This window comes from Aptenodytes patagonicus, chromosome W (genome assembly GCF_965638725.1).
Source record: "Aptenodytes patagonicus chromosome W, bAptPat1.pri.cur, whole genome shotgun sequence".
Classification (NCBI taxonomy): domain Eukaryota; kingdom Metazoa; phylum Chordata; class Aves; order Sphenisciformes; family Spheniscidae; genus Aptenodytes; species Aptenodytes patagonicus.
The window spans coordinates 44,704,305-44,727,499 of NC_134981.1; positions in this window are offsets into that span (position 1 = coordinate 44,704,305).

Below are 23,195 nucleotides of genomic sequence, written 5' to 3' on the forward strand. Positions count from 1 at the left end.
GCACAAATCCCTTGGCCTCAGGACAAACTCAGCCAGCTCACTGTACCAGAGGAGCCTGCAGGCAGCTCCCACTTGGTACCGGTGAATACGCCACCTGCGTGGCCTTGCCTTTATCTAACAGTGCAGCAAGCAGTTCTCATGAGAACATCCTTTCTGTTTGACGGTAGAAATGATGAATAGAGTTGTTTTCTTGCAAGAAAATCCTATAATAGCTCGAATGACCAAAAAGGAGGAGCTTCTCTGCACGGACAGGATCTTCACAGCACGCCATGGGAAAAATCCATCCGGGATCTGTCCGGTGCTGCACGAACGTGGGGTTCCCAGCATCTGAAGGCACATAAGATTATCTATACTATCCTTTCCTTCTTTATAGTGTTAGCTCTAATAAATAGCATTTTAGATGATAGTTTACAGAGTGTGAGTGCTTTTCTTACTGGGATCATAACGGACCAGCACCTCCTGGTGCAAAACAGTCTCCCATGAGGTATCATCTTATCTATACCACTACTATGGCACAGAGAAATCGCTATGGCTTTTTACCAGTCCTAAGCATTTATTAAGAACAGGAAATTCAGGTATTATTTGTAGAGGGATAAAAAGACCAACAAGGAAAAATTGGATAACTCTCCATGCTTTTAGCTTGCGTTAAGGGAAATGACTACTCCAAACTATTGCACCTAGAGTTTGATCAACCTGGAGCTCCAAGTATTTATTGCCCAGCTTTCTGAGGTCCAGAACATTTAGTCCCACCACAAGCTTGATCTATCACCTCACTCAAACCCCATTCTTGCATCCTTGCTAGACAAGGGACCCATGGAAGTGGCAGCTCTCTGCAGACCCCCTGAGGTCTACCAGCACCCCTCCACTGGGTCCCACCCCACAGTATGTCTGTAGAGTCCTGTGATATCAGCTCTGCTTCTGGTAGCCAGAAGTTGCAGTGAGGTTAGCTTTGGGTGACTGCCACCAACTAGGTTCCCACATAATCAGCTTTGCACAGACACTGCTGATTCTATCTGTGAAGTCAGCTTTGCACCATGGTCATGGCTTCCCTCCGCACTTGGCACAGGCCCTCTGTGTCATGAACACAGAGCAATACAAAACCCTCTGCCACCTCCGGCTCAGATTTTTAACTTTGTTACTAAACCAAAAGCTGTCACTTTTAAATTCAGTGTCGTTCTGTGAGTATATTTAGAATAATAATGTATTAACAATCAAAACATAAACTTCAACCAAAGCTTCAAAACTCAGAAAGTGGACTTATCAGTAGGCATGTGAATGAAGCCCTCCAGAGCTATATTTTCTCCTTCTCTAGGGAGCAGAGAGAGGGGCTTAAACTTAAAACTGCCTCCTTGTCCACACCTAAAAAGAGAACTTTTCCTTGTCTTTTCTCTCTCTCCTTTAAACCCATCACTTCAGACAATCTTTACTCTTTTCTCATCATTCATCTCTTGAACTATTGTCCTGTGCCATGTCTTCTGTTTGTCATGCCTGATATAGATTTTAAATTCTTTGGGACAAGGGAAATAACTGTATTTGTAAAACGTGCTGTAAATTTATAGTGCTGTTTAATTTATGATTATAAGTGCAGAACATATTTCAGTTTGACATTCTAATTTATATTTTCAAAGCCATAAATAAAGTATTTATGAGCAAGATCTTGAACATTTTATTTTTCATGTTATACTTGAATTTTTATTTCAAGGATGGATAAATATTGAAATAATGTGGGCAGAACATATTCCTCACTTTCTCCTTCTTCAGGCAATATAGAGGGGCCAATGCCCTCTTTACTGCCAGAAAAGGGATATTCTACTCTGCTTATGAGGATCCAGCATACTGTGTGTCACTGGGGAAGAGTGAGCAATGATGACTCCAGCTAAAAATGGCTTCAGAAAGTACGAAGAAATACTCTCTTTCAAAAGCACTTATGAACTAAACTGATATACAGGAATGTTATTTTGATATAGCACAGAGTATGAATGCTCATCTCTTAAGAAAATATGTTAGTTCAGCTGTTGTTCTTGTCCCACATGGTTATGATTTTAAGTATGGCTTGAATTTGAAGTATTTTCCATTTATTAAAAAAAAATCTTTTGCAGAATTCTTTTTCCAACAATAATATTCACATTCTTTGCTTCTGATATTTTTCTATTTAGTTAATCTCTTGACACATAGTTCCCTTGTCCCCTTGCTCTGTTTTATCTGCATTTTATACCCACAGCTCTGAAATCTTCTTAACTGGTTCAAGAGTGTGGAAAGGTTAGGCTGCCTTAGTTTTGCTACAAAGAATCTTAACTTACGCTATTCTGACAGTGTGTGACAGACTCAAACCAAACTTCTATTTTAATATACTCACTCAATGACAGAGTTTTCTGTTATATTTGCGTCTGTGAGATTGTTCTAAACTTAAATAATACCCTGCTGGGATACTCTCAGGCCCATCACAGAGGCCATCAGCCCATCAAAGGCCGTCTCCACAAGCCCAGAGGAGCACAGGAGCATGCAATGGCATGTGGGAACCCAAATCAAGGACTCAGAGGAACAAGAAAACCTTGAACACCTTGTCCAGGCCCCTCCCAAGGCTGTTCCAGGAGACACACAGACCTGTTGTCCAGGCGTGAAAGCCATCATGATGAGTCATCTGGAGCAGCTCTCCAGATCACCTTTTGGACTAAGGAGAGTTGCTGCCTAGGGGTAGGACACATTATGGAATGCAGGGGTAAAGCAGTTCAGGATTGCACAGGACTTATTATGGGCTGTTTAGGGGAGAAACCAAAGGCAGGAAAAGGAAAAGGGTTAGGTGATGTAGGGAGGAACAAGTGTGGGAAAATAGGGGCATAAGGGGATACAAAAGGCTGGTCATGTGTAAATAGTTTGTTGGTCAGTATGCTTGTCTGGCTATGCCCTGTGCCTGATCAGCACAGTTTGTCCTATCTTCTTATTAAATTATTTTCTAACTCAGTCCTGGGTGGGGCCCTCTCTATTCTGTACGCGCGTGTGTGTATGGGGGTCTGAGTGCCAGCAACTGGAGTGAGATGACGGGTCTGAGGGCCTGCGTATGCATGGTGCCAGTGACTGGAGTGAGTTAAGTGTGTAAGTACATGATCACTAGCGAAGAACAAGCCAGACTAGCCAGTGAATAGGTGAAATGGACTGGGAGCAAGAGGGTAAGTGGGTCTCTAAGGGCCAACTCTGTGTGAGAGTGCTTGCATATGTCTAAGGGCAAGAACACAAGGGGATTGGCTATTGGGGACCAGGGGAATCACGGCTAATTCTGGGTGTGTGAGTGCCTGTGTTTCTCTAAGGGCGAGAACACAGGGGGGTCAGCTATTGGGACCAGGGGAGGACCTATTAGGGTCAGCTACTGGGGACCTGGCCAGCTCTGTGTGTGTGGTGGGGGGGGTGTGTGTGTGTATGTGATGGTTTGTAGCAGCAACTGGAGTGGTACTGTGGCCTCGGGAGTTTGTAAGTCCAGATGCCAGCAACTGGGGAGACTGAGATCCAGGGGCCAGCTACAGTGGAGACTGAGTGTCTGAGCCCAGTTGCTGGAGGGATTGTAGGCAAAAAGGTTCTCAGAAATAATTCTGCAGTTCGATACCATCAGGTGAAATGTAAGACCACAACAGGAGTTAGATAGCTATTAGTTTATTGATAATATATTCACAGTCCAATAAGTGTGGGGACCCCCAGTAACTGCAGAGGGTTGCAAGGAAAAAGCGGACGGTCGGGTCAGGCATCCAATCAAGGCTCAGCTCTGGGATGTCCCTGCCTCAACTTATATACTTTTTCTTTTTGACAGCAGATTATATGTATCATGCCCACATCAAACAATACAATATTGCAATATTTAGAAGCTAGAGTCCCTGTGACCTGATGATCATCAGTGGGGGCAGGATGTTCACTTCATGAACTGGGACTAGATTGCACACACCAAGCCATGTCCTTGACTCTTTGCTAATCTTATGAATCCTCCCCTTACAGGGATCCACCTTGTACATATGTGTATATATATTCTGAAGGGGAAATTCAAATTGTAACTGCTCAGCAGTGGTAATTTGTGATCGAGGAATGATCTGGCACAGAAGGCAAGAAGGCCCAACTACAGAAGGGGTTAAAAAGGCTGGAAGCAGGCATGCCAGAGAGAGAAGGACTCCCTGTAAGGGAGTGAAGTTTCCCTCGGTGATGAGGTAAGAAAGGCAGCATTGTCTTGCAGCAATCCTGCTCAGGGGCCACCTTTGGCAGCAGGGCTGGGCCGGGGAGGGGGGAGGGGGCGCGGAATGGACCCAAGGCCAGCCTGAGGTGCCCCATGCAATCGCTCACGCTCACGGATTGGTGCAGGTGCAAGTGTATATAAGGAATCTACTTGTTACATATCTTTGCAGACTCCTTGTAGAACCGCTTATGGCGGTAGGATGCTGCCCAATGCATTGTTCATTAATAATTTTTTTTATATTTAAGCACAAACGTGTTTAATTCGCCTCGAGGTGTTACCGTAAGTCGGCAGATGAAAAACTCTCTAAGACTCAATTTGGAGTTTTAGAAAGCAGGCATTCTTTATTGCAGCGCCAGGCGCACAGGGGATCACTCCACCTAGTGTGCGCACCGGGCTGCTCAACTATGGGAGTTATGTACAATCAGAATATACATATTCATTAAATTTCGAAGAGATGATTAACATATTCATGTTATTTCTTGGAACTCATTAACATATGCAAATGTCTCTAATACATGCGCTCTTATGTTCATTGGTGGTTGTCGCGGTTTAATCTCAGTCGGCAACTATGCACCACGCAGCCGCTCGCTCACTCCCCCCACCCGGTGGGATGGGGGAGAGAATTGGGAGAGCACAAGTGAGAAAAACTCGTGGGTTGAGATAAAAACAGTTTAATAATTGAAATAGAATTATAATAATAATAATATGATAATAATAATAATACACAAAGCAAGTGATGCACAGTACAATTGCTCACCACCCGCCGACCGAGGCCCAGCCAGTCCCCGAGCAGCGGCCCCCCCGGCCAGCTTTCCCCAGTTTATGTACTGAGCATGACGTCACATGGTATGGAATGTCCCTTTGGCCAGTTTGGCTGTGCCCTCTCCCAGCTTCTTGTGCACCTCCAGCCTTCTCAGTCGGTAGAGCATGGGAAGCTGAAAAGTCCTTGGCTAGTGTAAGCATTACCTAGCAACAACTAAAACATCGGTGCGTTATCAGCTTTGTTCTCATCCTAAATCCAAAACACTGTACCAGCTACTAGAAAGGAAATTAACTCTATCCCTGCCAAAACCAGGACAGTGGTCTTCTAGGGTCCTCTGGTGGTCGTCGATAGTCTTCCTCACTGTGTCCGCTAATTGAACTCAGTCTTTTCACCTAGTTGCAGTAGCGGATTTCAGCATAACTTCCTTATCCATTCCACCCCTGTACACAGAGCTTCAAGGATTCCTTTTATCTATGGAATGTCCAGTCTACAGAATATTTAGCTACTTTGCTTCGACAAAGAGAACCATATGTCTCCTTAGTATTTCAGTATCAGAGGAGTACCATTAAAATTCCCCAACAATTCTCACTAGTGAACCTCTATCCTGCTCAGCCAGAGAGGGGAGCAGGATAAGGCCATTACTGCTGTCTGTGTTCATGCAAGTGCTCTGAGTGTGATCTATGTGGCTGGCCATGTATATATGTATATATGTATCTGTGTGCTCTGTGTGCATGTGCCTGCTGGGGATACATCTTCAACCTCATTACTGGTTGGACCTGGGGTCACGGAGCTGCGGCAGCCTTGCCTCTCTCAGGCTGTTGGCATGATATATTTTCTTCTAACACATTTCCTCATAATTTTTTTTTTCTCCTTTGCAAGGGTTCCCTGCATTGGTTAACACCATTCTGAAATGGATGTGTTTTGATAGACAACTTTTCACAACTGTTTAATAGCTGTAGCTTCTCTTACATGACAAATTTAGGAGGTCAGCATACAGGGCCGTAAGTGCTCATTTTGAAAGCAACCTTGAGAAGATGTGAAGAGATGCAAATGCTTAATATTAGCAGAAAAGACACTAAGCTTGATGTTGTTTAGAGTGAGTAGTTAAGGAACACATTACTAGCACTACTGAGAGCTAGATGCAACAAGTTTAGAGAAGAAATGATGGTTTTTTATCAGTTCCAAGTATTAAATGATAATGGATCAAGACTCAAAAAATCATTGCACTACCTTAAATCCATGATTTTAAAAATATAATAATGAAGGTTGCATTCTTTTTATTTATCTTCTGTTGTCTGAGGCTTAGATTTCCAAACTTCAGGCAGGAAGTCTAGATACTAGTCACAATAAACCTTGATTCAGCAATTCAAGTGCTTGAGGTTTCAAGGAGGATCTAAATATCCTGAGGATCTAGATAAAACTGTGCATTAGCAACTCCAAAAAGATAAAAGAAGACTTCAAAATACCTGAAAATGCTTCAGTGGCCCAACCGATCAGAGAAAAATTATGCAGTTTCTGCATAATTATTTTTTTAAATATGATATCTGTTCTTCTAAATCTTTATTCTTGATCCAAAGCCCGTTGAAAGCAATGGTAAAATAATGGAATGATTTCCATCAGCCTTGGAACAGACTTTGAATAAAGGCTTAGGTACAGAAGACTGGAGCTGCAGCTAAGGAAACAGGAGAACATGAGGAAATACAGGACTTTTAGAGAATTTTTGTATGTTTCTTATTATTATTCACCATGCAATTGATGCACAGATGGTGTTCAGCTACAGAAATGAGTTCTGGTTCCAAATTTTGGACCATTAAGAACTAGGACTTTCATTGTTATTTACTCAGAGGGAGGGTAAATATTCAAAGGATTTAGAATCATAGAATATCTTGAGTTGGAAGGGACCCACAAGGATCACTGAGTCCAACTCCCTGCTCCTTGCGGAACTACCTAAAACTAAATCATATGACTAAGAGTGTCGTCCAGATGCTCCTTGAACTCTGACAGGCTTGGTGCCATGACCACTTCCCTGGGGAGCCTGTTCCAGTGACCGACCACCCTCTCAGTGAAGAACCTTTTACTAATGTCCAGTTGTCCTGGTTTTGGCTGGGATAGAGTTAATTTCCTTCCTAGTAGCTGGTACAGTGCTGTGTTCTGGATTTAGGAGGAGAATAATGTTGATAACACACCAATGTTTTAGTTGTTGCTAGGTAATGCTTACACTAGCCAAGGACTTTTCAGCTTCCCATACTCTGCCAACAAGGAGGTGCACAAGAAGCTGGGAGGGAGTATAGCCAGGACAGCTGACCCATACTGGCCAAAGGGATATTCCATACCATATGACATCATGCTCAGCATATAAGCTGGGGGGAGTTGGCCGGGGGGCAGCAATCGCTGCTCGGGGACTGACTGGGCATCAGTCGGCGGGTGGTGAGCGGTTGCATCATTTCTTTTTCTTTCCCTGGGTTTTTGGGGTTTTTTTTCTCTCTCTCTTGTTGTTTTACTTTCCATAACAATTTATTATCATTATTAACATTATCATTATTATTATTATTCTATTATTTCAAGTGTTAAACTGTTCTTATCTCAACCCACGAGTTTTCTCACTTTTACTCTTCCAATTCTCTCCCCCATCCCACTGGGGTGGGGGGAGAGTGAGCGAGCAGCTGTGTGGTGCTCAGTTGCCAGCTGGGGTTAAACCACGACAGTCCATTTTGGCGCCAAACGTGGGGCTCAAAGGGCTGAGATGACGACAGATCTGACCAGAGCGTGGTAAAATAGATTTGTTATAAGCATTTAATAGTCATTGGTCACAATGTTCTTTTATTTGTTCGCATGGTTGTGTTATGTAAATCCTTGCTTGCAGTATATATTCCCTGCTGTGCTGTTTATCACTTCTGGGAGATGGGTCAGGATTTCCATTTTGCTGTACTGTGTAACATCGGCTTATGATACGATAATATTACTGGTAAAAAGACTAATTTGGTGTTTGTATTTAGTATTGCTGTCATCTCCGTACCTCGGGTGCCATCTTTCACAAATTATTAATAATGACACTCTTCACGTTTTCTCCTCGGAGAACAAACCTACAGAGAAGACGGGGGGGATGATTTCCCCCATTCTTTCACCTTCCCTTTCTCTTTCACGCTAGTTACACCACTTCTTGAGAATTTTGAATATCCTTGGTATGTTCAAGCCAGCATGCTCCTATTGCTAGGTCTCCTGAAAGTGTTTCAGGTCTTGTTTAGGGTTAAAGAACTATTTAAAAGAATCACCCAGAGATCTGCCCCAAGGCTGGATAGTTATGAGTGGCAGGGTGTGTGGGACAAGATGGGCAAGTACCTAGGCCAATGGGCACCCCCAGTGTTTTGGAACTTCACCCCTGAGCAAGTGCGGAATCCTAAAAAACTAATAGAATATTTGGACAAAGTATGCTGTCACCCTGGCAACTCCAGAGAGATGCAGATCATTTCAACGTGCTGGGGCCTGGCCCATGCCTACCGAGCCCTGTTCAACACCATTCAGTACCCTCAATGGGAAGAGAAGGTCTCTGGATCTGATGACAACATGACAGGCCCAGCGGTTAGTCCAACCCCGGCGGCAGGCACTACGGCCTCTCTAACCCCAGCGGCAGGCCCTGCAGCTGAATCAAAGAACCAGCCTGTGATGGTATCAGTCGCCCCTATACACAAGAAGAAATATTGGAAGCGGAAATCAGCTCATTTAGTAACGGAGGAAGAAGCTTATTCTAAGAGTAAGCAGGAGGAAGAAGTGGACAAGGCAGACTACCCCAGAGTAGAGCCATCACGAGAAGGAAAGCTGGCCGCTGCTCGGGGAGGAAGAAGAGGAAGAACTCATAAACGAGGCAGTGACCACCCGATCCCTATCCCTGAACGAGCTGTGAGATATACGAAAAGATTTCAGCCATCGTCCAGGTGAGCATGTTGTCACCTGGCTGCTCCGATGCTGGGATAATGGGGCCAGTAGCCTGGAATTAGAGGGTAGGGAAGCCAAGCAGCTGGGATCCCTTTCTAGGGAAGGGGGCATTAACAAAGTGATTGGGAAAGGGACACGAGTCCTCAGCCTTTGGAGGCGACTCTTGTCAAGCGTGAAGGAAAGGTATCCCTTCAAGGAAGATGTCATATGTCGCCCAGGCAAGTGGATCACCATGGAGAAGGGTATCCAGTACCTTAGGGAATTAGCAGTGCTGGAGGTGATTTATGATGACCTAGAAAACAAGCAGCTATCCAAAGATCCAGACGAAGTCAAGTGCACACGACCCATGTGGCGGAAGTTTGTAAGGAGCTCACCATCATCATATGCCAACTCATTGGCAGTGATGACCTGGAAAGATGGAGAGGAACAAACAGTGGATGAATTGGCTAGTCAACTCCGGCAATACGAGGAAAGTCTTTCTTCCTCCCTCGTCTCGGCTGTGGAGAAACTGTCCCGGGAGATCCAGCAACTCAGAGAGGATAGGTCCTACTCCTCACCTGTACGGACCAGTATCTCGGCTATTAGAAGTAAGCGTTCTTTTGCTCAAGAGAGAGAATATAAAGGGTACACACCACGGGGCACCCTATGGTTTTATCTGCGTGACCACGGAGAGGACATGAGGAAGTGGGATGGGAAACCTACCGCAGCCCTAGGGGCACGGGTACGCGAATTGCAAGGGAAAACAATCACAGAAAGAGGTTCTTCCAGGAAAATTGCTGCTCCAGTTTCCAGCGGGCAGTTCCCCAGAGAGAGTAGAAGGGCTGATCTTACTCCTGATCTTAATGAAGAAACTTCTGACTCGTACGTACAAGAAATGAGAAATGAGTACTGTGATGAGGATTAGAGGGGCCCTGCCTCCAGCCAGGGGGAGGAAAGGGACAACCGGGTTTACTGGACTGTGTGGATTCGGTGGCCTGGCACGTCAGACCCACAGAAGTGTAAGGCTCTGGTAGACACCGGTGCACAGTGTACCCTAATGCCATCAAGCTATATAGGGGCAGAACCCATCTGTATTTCTGGGGTGACGGGGGGATCCCAACAGCTAACTGTATTGGAAGCCCAAGTAAGTCTAACTGGGAATGGGTGGCAGAAGCACCCCATTGTGACTGGCCCAGAGGCTCCGTGCATCCTTGGCATAGACTACCTCAGGAGAGGGTATTTCAAGGACCCAAAAGCCACCGAGGCGAAGGGCTCCGGAGCGGAGGATCGCGACGGGGGACCCTTCCTGAAGCGGCAAAACCGCGGCCAAACCCGCGAAAAGCAAAAGCGCAGGGAGCGAGAGGGAGCCCCAGCCCCCCCATTCCCCGAGCCGGAGGAGGGCGTTCCTGACGAGCGGCAGCTCTGACTCAGCGTGGGCGGGGACAAGAGGGGCAGCGGCCAAACCCCCTCACTTACAAGAGCAGCCCCCAGGGAGCACGAGCGACCCGGAGGGCGGCGAACAGGGCGGGCAAACAGGACGTGGCGCGTCAGAAGGGCGTGGCGCGGCAGTTTGCGCGGCAGTTCGCGCAGGCAGGGCGTGCAGGGAAGGCGAGCAGGCAAGGCGCAGCCCCACTCCCGGCTCTAGAGGCCAACTCAACTGGTAATCGTCGGCTTCCGAGAAGAGGACCGGCTATGGTTTCCACTCGGCCGAAAGCCGTCGCCAGAAGGAATGTGGCGACCCAGACAGAGCTCACACGCAAGCATACAGCTGTCCAGGTCTCTGGCTGCAGGGAGTGCCTGAGCCTGTCAGCTGTACTGGAGGGCGGCAGAGACACCACCTGTGTGCGGTGTGACCAGGTGGATGATCTGCTCGGCCTGGTGGCAGAGCTGAAGGAGGAGGTGGAAAGGTTGAGGAGTATCCGGGAGTGTGAGAGGGAGATAGATTGGTGGAGCCGCACCCTACCGTCCCTGAGGCAGAGGCAGCAGATGGAGGCTCCGCGAGAAGCAGAGGATCCCCTGCCTTCTTGCCACCAGGTAGAAAGAGGGGACCTAAGCGACGGGGGGGGATGGAAACGGGTCCCTGCTCAGCGTGCCAGGCGAACCCCCGCCCGGTCTCCCTCACCTTCCCAGTTGCCTTTACACAACAGATATGGGGCCCTGGAACTTGAGGGCCAGGCAAACGAGGATGTAGACGAAAGTCCATCCAGGGGGTCGCCTAGGGTGAGGCAGTCAGCCCCACGCATTATGACTGCCGCTGCTAAGAAAAAAGGAGGGTAATTGTCATAGGCGATTCCCTTCTGAGGGGAACAGAGGGCCCTATATGCCGACCGGACCCGTCCCACAGGGAAGTCTGCTGCCTCCCTGGGGCCTGGGTCAGAGACATCACTAGGAAGCTCCCTGGTTTGGTACGGCCTTCTGATTACTACCCGCTGCTGGTTATACAGGCTGGCAGTGATGAGGTTGCAGAGAGAAGTCCTGCAGTGATCAAAAGGGGCTTCAGGGCACTGGGGTGACTGGTTCAAGGATCGGGAGCACAGGTAGTGTTTTCCTCAATCCCTACAGTGGCAGGGAAGGATACTGAAAGGAGCAGGAAAACACACCTGATCAACGCGTGGCTCAGGGGCTGGTGCCATCGGAGGAATTTTGGCTTTTTTGATCATGGGGAGGTTTACATGGCACCGGGCCTGCTGGTGACAGACGGAGTCCAGCTGTCTCACAGGGGGAAAAGGATCATTGCTCATGAATTGGCAGGGCTCATTGAGAGGGCTTTAAACTAGGTTCGAAGGGGGAAGGGGATAAAACCAGGCTCGCTAGAGATGAGCCTAGGGGTGGCGTGCCGATGCCGGGGGCGAAATCGATAGCCCAGCTCAAGTGCATCTACACCAATGCACGCAGCATGGGCGGCAAGCAGGAGGAGCTGGAAGCCATTGTGCAGCGGGAGAGATATGACTTAGTCGCCATCACAGAAACATGGTGGGGCGACTCTCATGACTGGAGTGCTGCAATGGATGGCTATAGACTCTTCAGAAGGGACAGGCGAGGAAGGAGAGGCGGTGGGGTGGCCCTGTATGTTGGGGAGTGTTTTGATTGTATAGAGCTCAACGATTGTGATGATGGTACGGTCGAGTGTCTATGGGTAAGGATGAGGGGGAAGGCCAACGAGGCAGATATCCTGCTGGGAGTCTGTTATAGACCACCCAACCAGGATGAAGGGGCGGATGAAGCGTTCTACAAGCGGCTGGCAGAAGTCTCTCAATCGCTAGCCCTTGTTCTCGTGGGGGACTTCGACTTCCCGGACGTCTGCTGGAAATACAACACGGCAGAGAGGAAGCAGTCTAGGAGGTTCCTGGAGTGTGTGGAAGACAACTTCCTGACACAGCTGGTAAGTGAGCCTACCAGGGGAGGTGCCTCGCTCGACCTGCTGTTTACAAACAGAGAAGGACTGGTGGGGGATGTGGTGGTCGGAGGCCGTCTTGGGCTTAGCGACCATGAAATGATAGAATTCTCCATTCTTGGTGAAGTAAGGAGGGGGGGCAGCAAAACCACAACCATGGACTTCCAGAGGGCAGACTTTGGCCTGTTCAGGACGTTGGTTGAGAGAGTCCCTTGGGAGACGGTCCTGAAGGGCAAAGGGGTCCAGGAAGGCTGGACGATCTTCAAGAAGGAAGTCTTAAAGGCACAGGAGCAGGCTGTCCCCGTATACCATAAGAAGAACGGGCGGGGAAGACGACCGGCCTGGCTGAACGGGGAGCTCTTGCTGGGACTCAGGAAAAAAAGGAGAGTTTACCGCTTGTGGAAGAAGGGGCAGGCAACTCAAGAAGAGTACAGGGATCTCGTTAGGTCGTGCAGAGAAGAAATGAGAAAGGCAAAAGCCCAGCTAGAACGCAATCTGGCCGCTGTCGTTAAAGACAACAAAAAAAGTTTTTACAAATATATTAATGACAAGAAGAGAGCCAAGGAGAATCTCCATCCTTTATTGGATGCGGGGGGGAACATTGTCACCGAGGATGAGGAAAAGGCTGAGGTACTCAATGCCTTCTTTGCCTCAGTCTTTAACAGGCAGACCAGTTATCCTCAGGGTACTCGGCCCCCTGAGCTGGAAGACGGGGACGACGAGCAGGATGAACCCCCCGTAATCCAAGAAGAAGCAGTCAATGACCTGCTACGCCACCTGGATGCTCACAAGTCTATGGGGCCGGATGGGATCCACCCGAGAGTGCTGAGGGAGCTGGTGGAGGAGCTCGCCAAGCCACTCTCCATCATCTATCAGCGGTCCTGGTTAACGGGGGAGGTCCTGGACGACTGGAGGCTTGCCAATGTGACGCCCATCCACAAGAAGGGCCGGAAGGAGGATCCGGGGAACTACAGGCCTGTCAGCCTGACCTCGGTGCTGGGGAAGATTATGGAGCGGTTCATCTTGAGGGCGCTCACAAGGCATGAGCGGGACAACCATGGGATCCGGCCTAGCCAGCACGGGTTCATGAGAGGCAGGTCCTGCTTGACCAACCTGATCTCCTTCTATGACCAGGTGACCCCCCTAGTGGATGAGGGAAAGGCTGTGGATGTGGTCTACCTGGACTTCAGCAAGGCCTTTGACACCGTCTCCCACAGCATTCTCCTAGAGAAGCTGGCGGCTCACGGCTTAGACAGGTGTACTCTTTGCTGGGTCAAAAACTGGCTGGACAGCCGGGCCCAAAGAGTTGTGGTGAATGGAGTTACATCCAGTTGGCGGCCGGTCACGAGCGGTGTTCCCCAAGGCTCAGTATTGGGGCCGGTCTTGTTTAATATCTTTATCGATGGTCTGGATGAGGGGATTGAGTGCACCCTCAGGAAGTTTGCAGACGACACCAAGTTGGGCGGGAGTGTTGATCTGCTCGAGGGTAGGAAGGCTCTGCAGAGGGACCTGGACAGGCTGGATCGATGGGCCGAGGCCAACTGTATGAGGTTCAACAAGGCCAAGTGCCGGGTCCTGCACTTGGGCCACAACAACCCCATGCAGCGGTACAGGCTTGGGGAAGAGTGGCTGGAAAGCTGCCCAGCAGAGAAGGACCTGGGGGTGTTGGTCGACAGCCGGCTGAACATGAGCCGGCAGTGTGCCCAGGCGGCCAAGAAGGCCAATGGCATCCTAGCCTGTATCAGAAATAGTGTGGCCAGCAGGAGTAGGGAAGTGATCGTGCCCCTGTACTCGGCCCTGGTGAGGCCGCACCTCGCATACTGTGTTCAGTTTTGGGCCCCTCACTACAAGAAGGACGTCGAGGTGCTGGAGCGTGTCCTGAGAAGGGCAACGAGGCTGGTGAGGGGTCTGGAGAACAAGTCTTATGAGGAGCGGCTGAGGGAACTGGGGTTGATTAGCCTGGAGAAAAGGAGGCTGAGGGGAGACCTCATCGCTCTCTACAACTACCTGACAGGAGGTTGTAGCGAGGTGGGTGTCGGTCTCTTCTCCCAAGTAACAAGCGATAGGACGAGAGGAAATGGCCTCAAGTTGCGGCAGGGGAGGTTTAGATTGGATGTAAGGAAAAATTTCTTTACTGAAAGAGTGGTGAAACATTGGAACAGGCTGCCCAGGGAAGTGGTGGAGTCCCCATCCCTGGAGGTATTTAAAAGACGTGTAGATGAGGCGCTTAGGGACATGGTTTAGTGGGCATGGTGGTGTTGGGTTGACGGTTGGACTCGATGATCTTAGAGGTCTTTTCCAACCTTAATGATTCTGTGATTCTGTGATTCTGTGAAAAGGGTACCGGTGTGCTTTTGGTATAGCTGCCTTGGAGACGGAAGAAATTAAACAGCTGTCCACCTTGCCTGGTCTCTCGGAGGACCCCTCTGTTGTGGGGCGGCTGAAGGTCGAAGACCAACAGGTGCCCATCGCTACCACCACGGTGCACCGGCGGCAATATCGCACCAACCGAGACTCCCTGATTCCCATCCATAAGCTGATTCGTCGACTGGAGAGCCAAGGAGTGATCAGCAAGACTCACTCACCCTTTAACAGTCCCATATGGCCAGTGCGGAAGTCTAATGGAGAGTGGAGACTGACAGTAGACTATCGTGGCCTAAATGAAGTCACGCCACCACTGAGTGCTGCTGTGCCGGACATGCTAGAACTTCAACACGAACTGGAATCAAAGGCAGCCAAGTGGTATGCCACAACTGATATTGCTAATGCGTTTTTCTCAATCCCTTTGGCAGCAGAGTGCAGGCCACAGTTTGCTTTCACTTGGAGGGGCGTTCAGTACACCTGGAACCGACTGCCCCAGGGGTGGAAACACAGCCCCACCATTTGCCGTGGACTGATCCAGACTGCACTGGAACAGGGTGGAGCTCCAGAACACCTGCAATACATTGATGACATCATCGTGTGGGGCAACACAGCAGGAGAAGTTTTTGAAAAAGGGAAGGAAATAGTCCAAATCCTGCTGAAGGCCAGGTTTGCCATAAAACAAAGTAAGGTCAAGGGGCCTGCACAGGAGATCCAGTTTTTAGGAATAAAATGGCAAGATGGACGTCGTCAGATCCCAATGGATGTGATCAACAAAATAACAGCCATGTCTCCACCAACTAGCAAAAAGGAAACACAAGCTTTCTTAGGCGTCGTGGGTTTTTGGAGAATGCATATTCCAAATTACAGTCTGATCGTAAACCCTCTCTATCAAGTGACCCAGAAGAAGAATGATTTCAAATGGGGCCCTGAGCAACGACAAGCTTTTGAACAAATTAAACGGGAGATAGTTCACGCAATAGCCCTGGGGCCAGTCCGGGCAGGGCAAGAGGTAAAAAATGTGCTCTACACCGCAGCCGGGGAGAATGGCCCTACCTGGAGCCTCTGGCAGAAAGCACCTGGGGAGACTCGAGGTCGACCCCTAGGGTTTTGGAGTCGGGGATACAGAGGATCCGAGGCCCGCTACACTCCAACTGAAAAAGAGATATTGGCAGCCTATGAAGGGGTTCGAGCTGCTTCGGAAGTGATCGGCACTGAAGCACAGCTCCTCCTGGCACCCCGACTGCCGGTGCTGGGCGGGATGTTCAGAGGGAGGGTCCCCTGTACACATCATGCAACTGATGCTACATGGAGTAAGTGGGTCGCACTGATCACACAACGGGCTCGAATAGGAAACCCCAGTCGCCCAGGAATCCTGGAAGTGATCATGGATTGGCCAGAGGGCAAAGATTTTGGAATATTGCCAGAGGAGGAGGTGACGCGTGCTGAAGAGGCCCCAATGTATAATGAACTACCAGAAAATGAGAAGCAATATGCCCTGTTCACTGATGGGTCCTGTCGTCTTGTGGGAAAGCATCGGAGGTGGAAAGCTGCTGTATGGAGTCCTATGCGACAAGTTGTAGAAACTGCTGAAGGAGAAGGTGAATCGAGCCAATTTGCAGAAGTCAAGGCCATCCAGCTGGCTTTAGACATTGCTGACCGAGAAAAGTGGCCAGTGCTCTATCTCTATACTGACTCATGGATGGTGGCAAATGCCCTGTGGGGGTGGTTGCAGCAATGGAAGCAGAACAACTGGCAGCGCAGAGGCAAACCCATCTGGGCTGCCGCATTGTGGCAAGATATTGCTGCCTGGGTGGAGAACCTGGTTGTAAAAGTCCGTCACGTAGATGCCCACATACCCAAGAGTTGGGCCCCTGAAGAACATCAAAACAACCAGCAGGTGGATCAGGCTGCTAAGATTGAAGTGGCTCAGGTGGATCTGGACTGGCAACATAAGGGTGAATTATTTCTAGCTCGGTGGGCCCATGACACCTCAGGTCACCAAGGAAGAGATGCAACATACAGATGGGCTCGTGATCGAGGGGTGGACTTGACCATGGACCCTATTGCACATGTTATCCATGAATGTGAAACATGCGCTGCAATCAAGCAAGCCAAGCGGTTAAAGCCTCTCTGGTATGGAGGACGATGGCTGAAACATAACTATGGGGAGGCCTGGCAGATCGATTATATCACACTCCCACAAACCCGCCAAGGCAAGCGCCACGTGCTTACAATGGTGGAGGCAACCCCCGGATGGCTGGAAACATATCCCGTGCCCCATGCCACTGCCCAGAACACTATCCTGGGCCTTGAAAAGCAAGTCCTATGGCGACATGGCACCCCAGAAAGAATTGAGTCAGACAATGGGACTCATTTCCGAAACAACCTCATAGACACCTGGGCCAAAGAGCACGGCATTGAGTGGGTGTATCACATCCCCTGTCATGCACCAGCCTCTGGGAAAATCGAACGATACAATGGACTGTTAAAGACTACACTGAGAGCAATGGGTGGCGGGACGTTCAAACATTGGGATACGCATTTAGCAAAGGCCACCTGGTTAGTCAACACTCGGGGATCTGCCAATCGAGCTGGCCCTGCCCAGTCAGAACTTTTACGTACTGTTGAAGGGGATACAGTCCCTGTAGTGCACATAAATATATGCTGGGGAAAACAGTCTGGGTTATTCCTGCCTCGGGCAAAGGCAAGCCCATCCGTGGGATTGCTTTTGCTCAAGGACCTGGGTGCACTTGGTGGATAATGTGGAAGGATGGGGAAGTCCGATGTGTACCTCAAGGGGATTTGATTTTCGGTGAGAATAGCCAATGATTTGAACTGTATGATGTTAATTACTATGTAATACTGTATATCATCACTTCTGTGGTGGCTGTATGCCATATCAATGGTATCACAGTAAGAATCACCTAGATTAATGAAGAATGAACTTTGATGAAACTGAGCAAAGCACAGTGATGATGGAACCAGAGCTGGCTTCAGCATGCAACAATGCAACACCACACACCATCTCTCCTGCCCTGAAGGACTGTTATGACAGATGGAGCCCAATGTCATGGACTAAATGAACTCAACGAACATTTTATAGGGATGGCCCATAGACTAAGGGAATGATATCTGTGTGTGTATATTAAAAGACAAGAAAAGTGATGGTGATTAATTGGGATGCATTGGAAAGTGTGGGGACCTGGTCATGATGTAGATGGTATAGAATAAGGGTGAATACAGTCCTGGTTTCAGCTGGGATAGAGTTAATTTTCTTCCTAGTAGCTGGTACAGTGCTTTGTTTTGGATTTAGGATGAGAATAATGTTGATAACTCACTGATGTTTTAGTTGTTGCTAAGTAGTGCTTACACTAGTCAAGGTCTTTTCAGCTTCTCATGCCCTGCCAGCGAGAAGCTGGGAGGGGGCACAGCTAAACTGGCCAAAGGGCTATTCCATACCATGTGATGTCATGCTCAATATATATACTGGGGGGAGTTAGCCAGGGGAGGGGCGACTGCTGCTCGGGGACTGACTGGTCATCGGTTGGTGGGTGGTGAGGCATTGCATCACTTTTGTTTTCTTTCCCTGTTTTTTTTGTTTCTCTCTCTCTGTTGTTGTTTTCCTTTTCATTACATTTTTTTATTATTATCATTATCATTATCATTTTTATTCTATTATTTCAAGTGTTAAACTGTTCTTATCCCAACCCACGAGTTTTCTCACTTTTACTCTTCTGATTCTCTCCCCCCATCTCTCTGGGGGTGGGAGGGGGAGCGAGCGGCTGTGTGGTGCTTAGTTGCAACTGGGGTTAAATCACGACACCAATCTGAACTTCCCCTGATGCAGGTTCATGCCATTTCCTGGTCACCAGAGAGAGGAGATCAGCACCTCCCCTCTGCTGCCCCCCTTGAGGAAGTTGTAGACTGTGATAAGGTCACCCCTCAGCCTTCTCTTCTCCAATCTGAACAAACCGAGTGACCTCAGCCGCTCCTCATAAGTCTTGAGGCCTTTCACCATCTTGGTCGCCCTCCTCTGGACACATTCTAATAGTTTGATGTCCTCCTTATATTGAGGCGCCCAAAACTGCACACAGTACTCGAGGTGGGGCCGCACCAGTGCAGTGTAGAATGGGACAATCACCTCCCTCGACCAGCTAGCTGTGCTGTGCTTGGTGCACCCCAGGACACGGTTGGCCCTTTTGGCTGCCAGGACACACTGTTGACTCATGTTCAACTTGCCATCAACCCAAACCCCCAGATCTCTTTCCACGGGGCTGCTCTCCAGCCTCTTGTCCCCCAATTTGTACGATTAACCAGGATTGCCCCATCCCAGGTGCAGGATCCGGCACTTGCTCTTCTTAAATTTCATACAGTTGGCAATTTCCCAGCTCTCTAGTCTATCCAGATCTCTCTGTAAGGCCTCTCTACCCTCAAGGGAGTCCACAGCTCCTCCTAGTTTAGTATCGTTGGCAAACTTACTTAATGTACATTTGATTCCTGCGTCCAAATCATTTATAAAAACATTGAAGAGCACTGGCCCTAAAACTGAGCCCTGGGGAACCCCACTGGTGACTGGCTGCCAGCCTGATGTAACCCCATTTACTAGAACTCTTTGAGCCCCACCCGTCAGCCAATTGCTCACCCAACCTATTATGGACTTGTCTAGCTGCATGCTGGACATTTTGTCCAGAAGGATACTGTGAGAGACAGTATCAAAAACTTTGCTAAAATAAAAAACCCCACATCTACTGGCTTCCCTTGGTCAACTAGATTAGCTTGCCTTCGAACTGCCCGTACAAAATAAGGGCATGTATATGCATCTATAGCTGAAAAGCTGTATCCTGTAAGACTGACAGTAAACATGAGCAAGATTGAAAAGGTGGTGCTTAAGAATCAGAAACAGTATACGACTGCAAAAAAAAAAATCACCTGGAATGTGAACATCCAGTATTTGCTTCTATGATATGAAAAAGTCCCAGTGCTAGATTATCATTCTAGAAATTCCACTCTCATTGATTGATAGAGTACTTTGATGCATATTTTAAATTCCCAAGTGGTTTCTTTAGCTTCTTTGGGCCTAAACAGGTGTTAAAGTTTCTGCATATGCATAAGAACTTTGCAGAATTTATACCATAAACAACTTGCTCACCACCACTGACACAGTCAATAGGACACTATTTACATGTATGAATGCTGCTCACTCTGCAGATACCAAATTTCTGCCTCTTGCCTTGTGGTGGTGTGGTGGGTTGACCTTTGCTGGCTGCCAGATGCCCCCACCCAGCCACTCTCTCACTCCACCTCCTCAACCGGACAGGGAGACAAAATAAGATGGAAAGCTCCTGGGTCAAGATAAAGACAGGGAGATCACTTATCAGTTACCTTCACAGGGAAAATAGACTCAGCTTGGGGAAAATTAATTTAATTTATTGCCAATTAAAATTAGAGTAGGATGGTGAGAAACAAAGACAAAAACTAAAATACCTTTCCGTCCACTACCCCCTTTTTTCCTAGGCTCCACTTCACTCCTTCATTCCCAACTCCTTTACCTCCTCGTCCCACCCCAAGCAGCACAGGGTGAATGGGGAATGGGGAGTTGTGGTCAGTCCATAACAGTTCCTCTCTGCTGCTCCTTCCTCCTCACACTTTTCTTCTGCTCCATTGTGGGTCCTCTACACGGGCTGCAGTCCTTCAAGAAAAAATCTGTTCCAGCATGGATTCTCCATGGGCTGCAGCTCCTGTCAGGAAAATCTTCTCCAGTGTGGGCTCTCCACGGGTCACAGTTCCTTCAGGAAATATCCATCTGCTCTCACATGGGGTCCTCCACTGGCTGCAGTGTGGATATCTGCTCCAACGTGGTCCCCTCCACTGGCTGCAGGGATATACTGTGAAAGGCAAGGCGCTAACTGCAATACAACTTGCTTAGAATGAACACTACCTGGGACTACGAGCTTTTACCTCAGGGTCAACATGACCTGAAGACCCAACCTAAGCCAGCTCCCACTGGCTGAGAACACCCCATACCGATGATAAAACAGTAAGAGATTTGCCTTAAGAAAGCAGCCATATAACCATGGCCAGAACGGTAACTGACCAGAATCCAGTATAAAACCACTCCACTTGCATAGGACATCGGTTTAGAACAATGAAGATTAACATTGAACGATTCAGGCTGTAATGGACTAGACAGAGAGGAGTGGTGAGGTACCACTGTAGCTGGAATATTTTGACTACATCGATGTATTCTTTGAGACTTCTGAAGGAGAGAAAAGAACTTCAAACAGCCGTCAAGTTATTTTAAACCATTACAAGAGAGAAAATTGAGACTGCTGTGGAAAAGAAGCTCTTAAAAGAACATTTCCCACTACAAGAGCAATTCAGTAATTCGCCCTTCTGCTGAGGGTTAAACTAACTCAAATTACCTTGCATTTGCCAGGAGTTGAGTATGTGAGGTGGGTTGACCTTGGCTAGCCATCAGGTGCCCACCAAGCCACTCTCACCAGTGCGTGAATTTTCTCATTCTTCTCTTTTGCTTTGGCACAGTTTAACACATTCAGTTTGGAGCAGTGAATTGTCAGCCCAAAGGTGCATTATTTATAGGAAAAAGAAGTCTCCCCTGAATAATACCACCTGGCTTAGTTCCTGGCTAACCTGATCCTAGTTAGCTTTGGTTCTTAAATCATATAGGGACATGGTTTCTCACACTGAATCAGATTCAGTCTCTGTTGAGGATATAAGGAATGGCACTGTTACAATTCTAACTTATGTTATGGCTGAAACTAATGAGCAAAGGATAAACACTTTGTTCAGAATACCACTTGCCAAATTTTCCTTTTTTTTTTTTCCTAATTGGATTTGCTTAAGGCCATATTCTGAGAGCATCTACCCAGTGTGAGGTTAGGGTACTACTGCTACTGCTCAGATAGCGGGAGTCTTTTTCAAGACCTTTCCTGGGGACTTGGCTGGTCCCCTACAGATATGGAGGTTGTTTATTAAAGTGCACCTCCTTCTTCCCTGCATCATCTGAAGCAGAAGACCTTTGGGGGATGGGTCAATAGCGTGGCAACATCAGGGTGTACTCCAGCTATGCCTAGCTAACATGGGACCCTGATGACCACAGTCAGCCATAACAAAATAGAAAAGTCCTCAGGCTGCTCCAAACTTTGCTTGGGCTAGGCCAGGTAATTGAGCCAATAAGCTCTTTTTTCATTCTTAAACTGGTTTTGTGCATTTAAACAACATTGCTAAACATTATACAGACAGATGAACAGCATTTGCCCTTACGACTATGCAATTGCATATCTCCCTGCAAACTTGCTAAATTTCTTCTGAATCTGTACGTTAGCCACATTTGCTCTCTGAATCGCTACCACATGGTTGCTTTCAAGTTGTCTTCAGGGTAGCATTGAGCTGCCTAAATGTTGCCTTGAAGAAAAGTTCAGTCCCACACGTAAAAACTTGCAATTAAAGTGGGATTGATCTTGTCAATTCACTTTTCTGCATTTACAGCTCTGGTTTGAATTGCTTGGAAGCATTGTTTTGCCAAGCACGTATTGTCATTGAGGCTGAGCTCTCCACCACAGATACTGCTGGGCCCCGACTCACGCTCCCCATTCAATTTTGTAGTGGCAGGATGTGACCCAAATGACAGCCCAGTCTCTCAGCTGGCATCTGGTAGTCCTACTGCAAAGGAGCAGAGCAAGCTGTGCAAATGTACTGAGTTTGGCTTGGATGGAGTTGGTTTTCTTCATAGCAGCCTGTATGGTGCTGTGTTTTGGATTTCTGACAAAGGCAATGTTGATAACACACCAGTATTTTGGCTAGTGCTGAGCAGTGCTTGCACAGCATCAAGGCTTTCTTTTTCCCACTCTGTCCCCTCAGCAAGCAGGCTGGAGGTGTGTAAGAAGTTTGGAGGGGACGTAGCTGAGACAACTGACCCCAAATGACCAAAGGGATATTCCATACCATATGACATCATGCTCAGCAATAAAAGCTTGGGGAAAGGAGGAGGATGCAGAGACCTTCATAGTTATGGCATTTGTCTTCCCAAGTAACCATTATGCGTGCTGAGGCCCGGCTTTCCTGGAAATGTCTGAACATCTGCCTGCCAATGGGAAGTAATGAATAGATTTCTTATTTTGCTTTGCTTGCGCACGCAGCTTTGCTTCACTAATTAAACTGTCTTTATCTTGACCCACGAGTTTTTAGCTTTTGCTCTTCCAATTCTCTCCCCTATCCTGCTGGGGTGGGGGAGCAAGTGGCTGTGTAGTGCTGTGGTGGGTTGACCTTGGCTGGCCACCAGGTGCCCACCAAGCCACTCTATCACTCCCCCTCCTCAACAAGACAGGGGGAGAAAATACAATGAAAAGCTTGTGGGTCTAGATAAGAACAGGGAGATCACTCAGCAATTACCGTCACGGGCAAAACAGACTCGAACTTGGGAAAATTAATTTAATTTATTGCCAGTCAAAATCAGAGTAGGATAATGAGAAATAAGAACAAATCTAAAAACACCTTCCCTCCACCCCTCCCTTCTTCCCAGGCTCAAC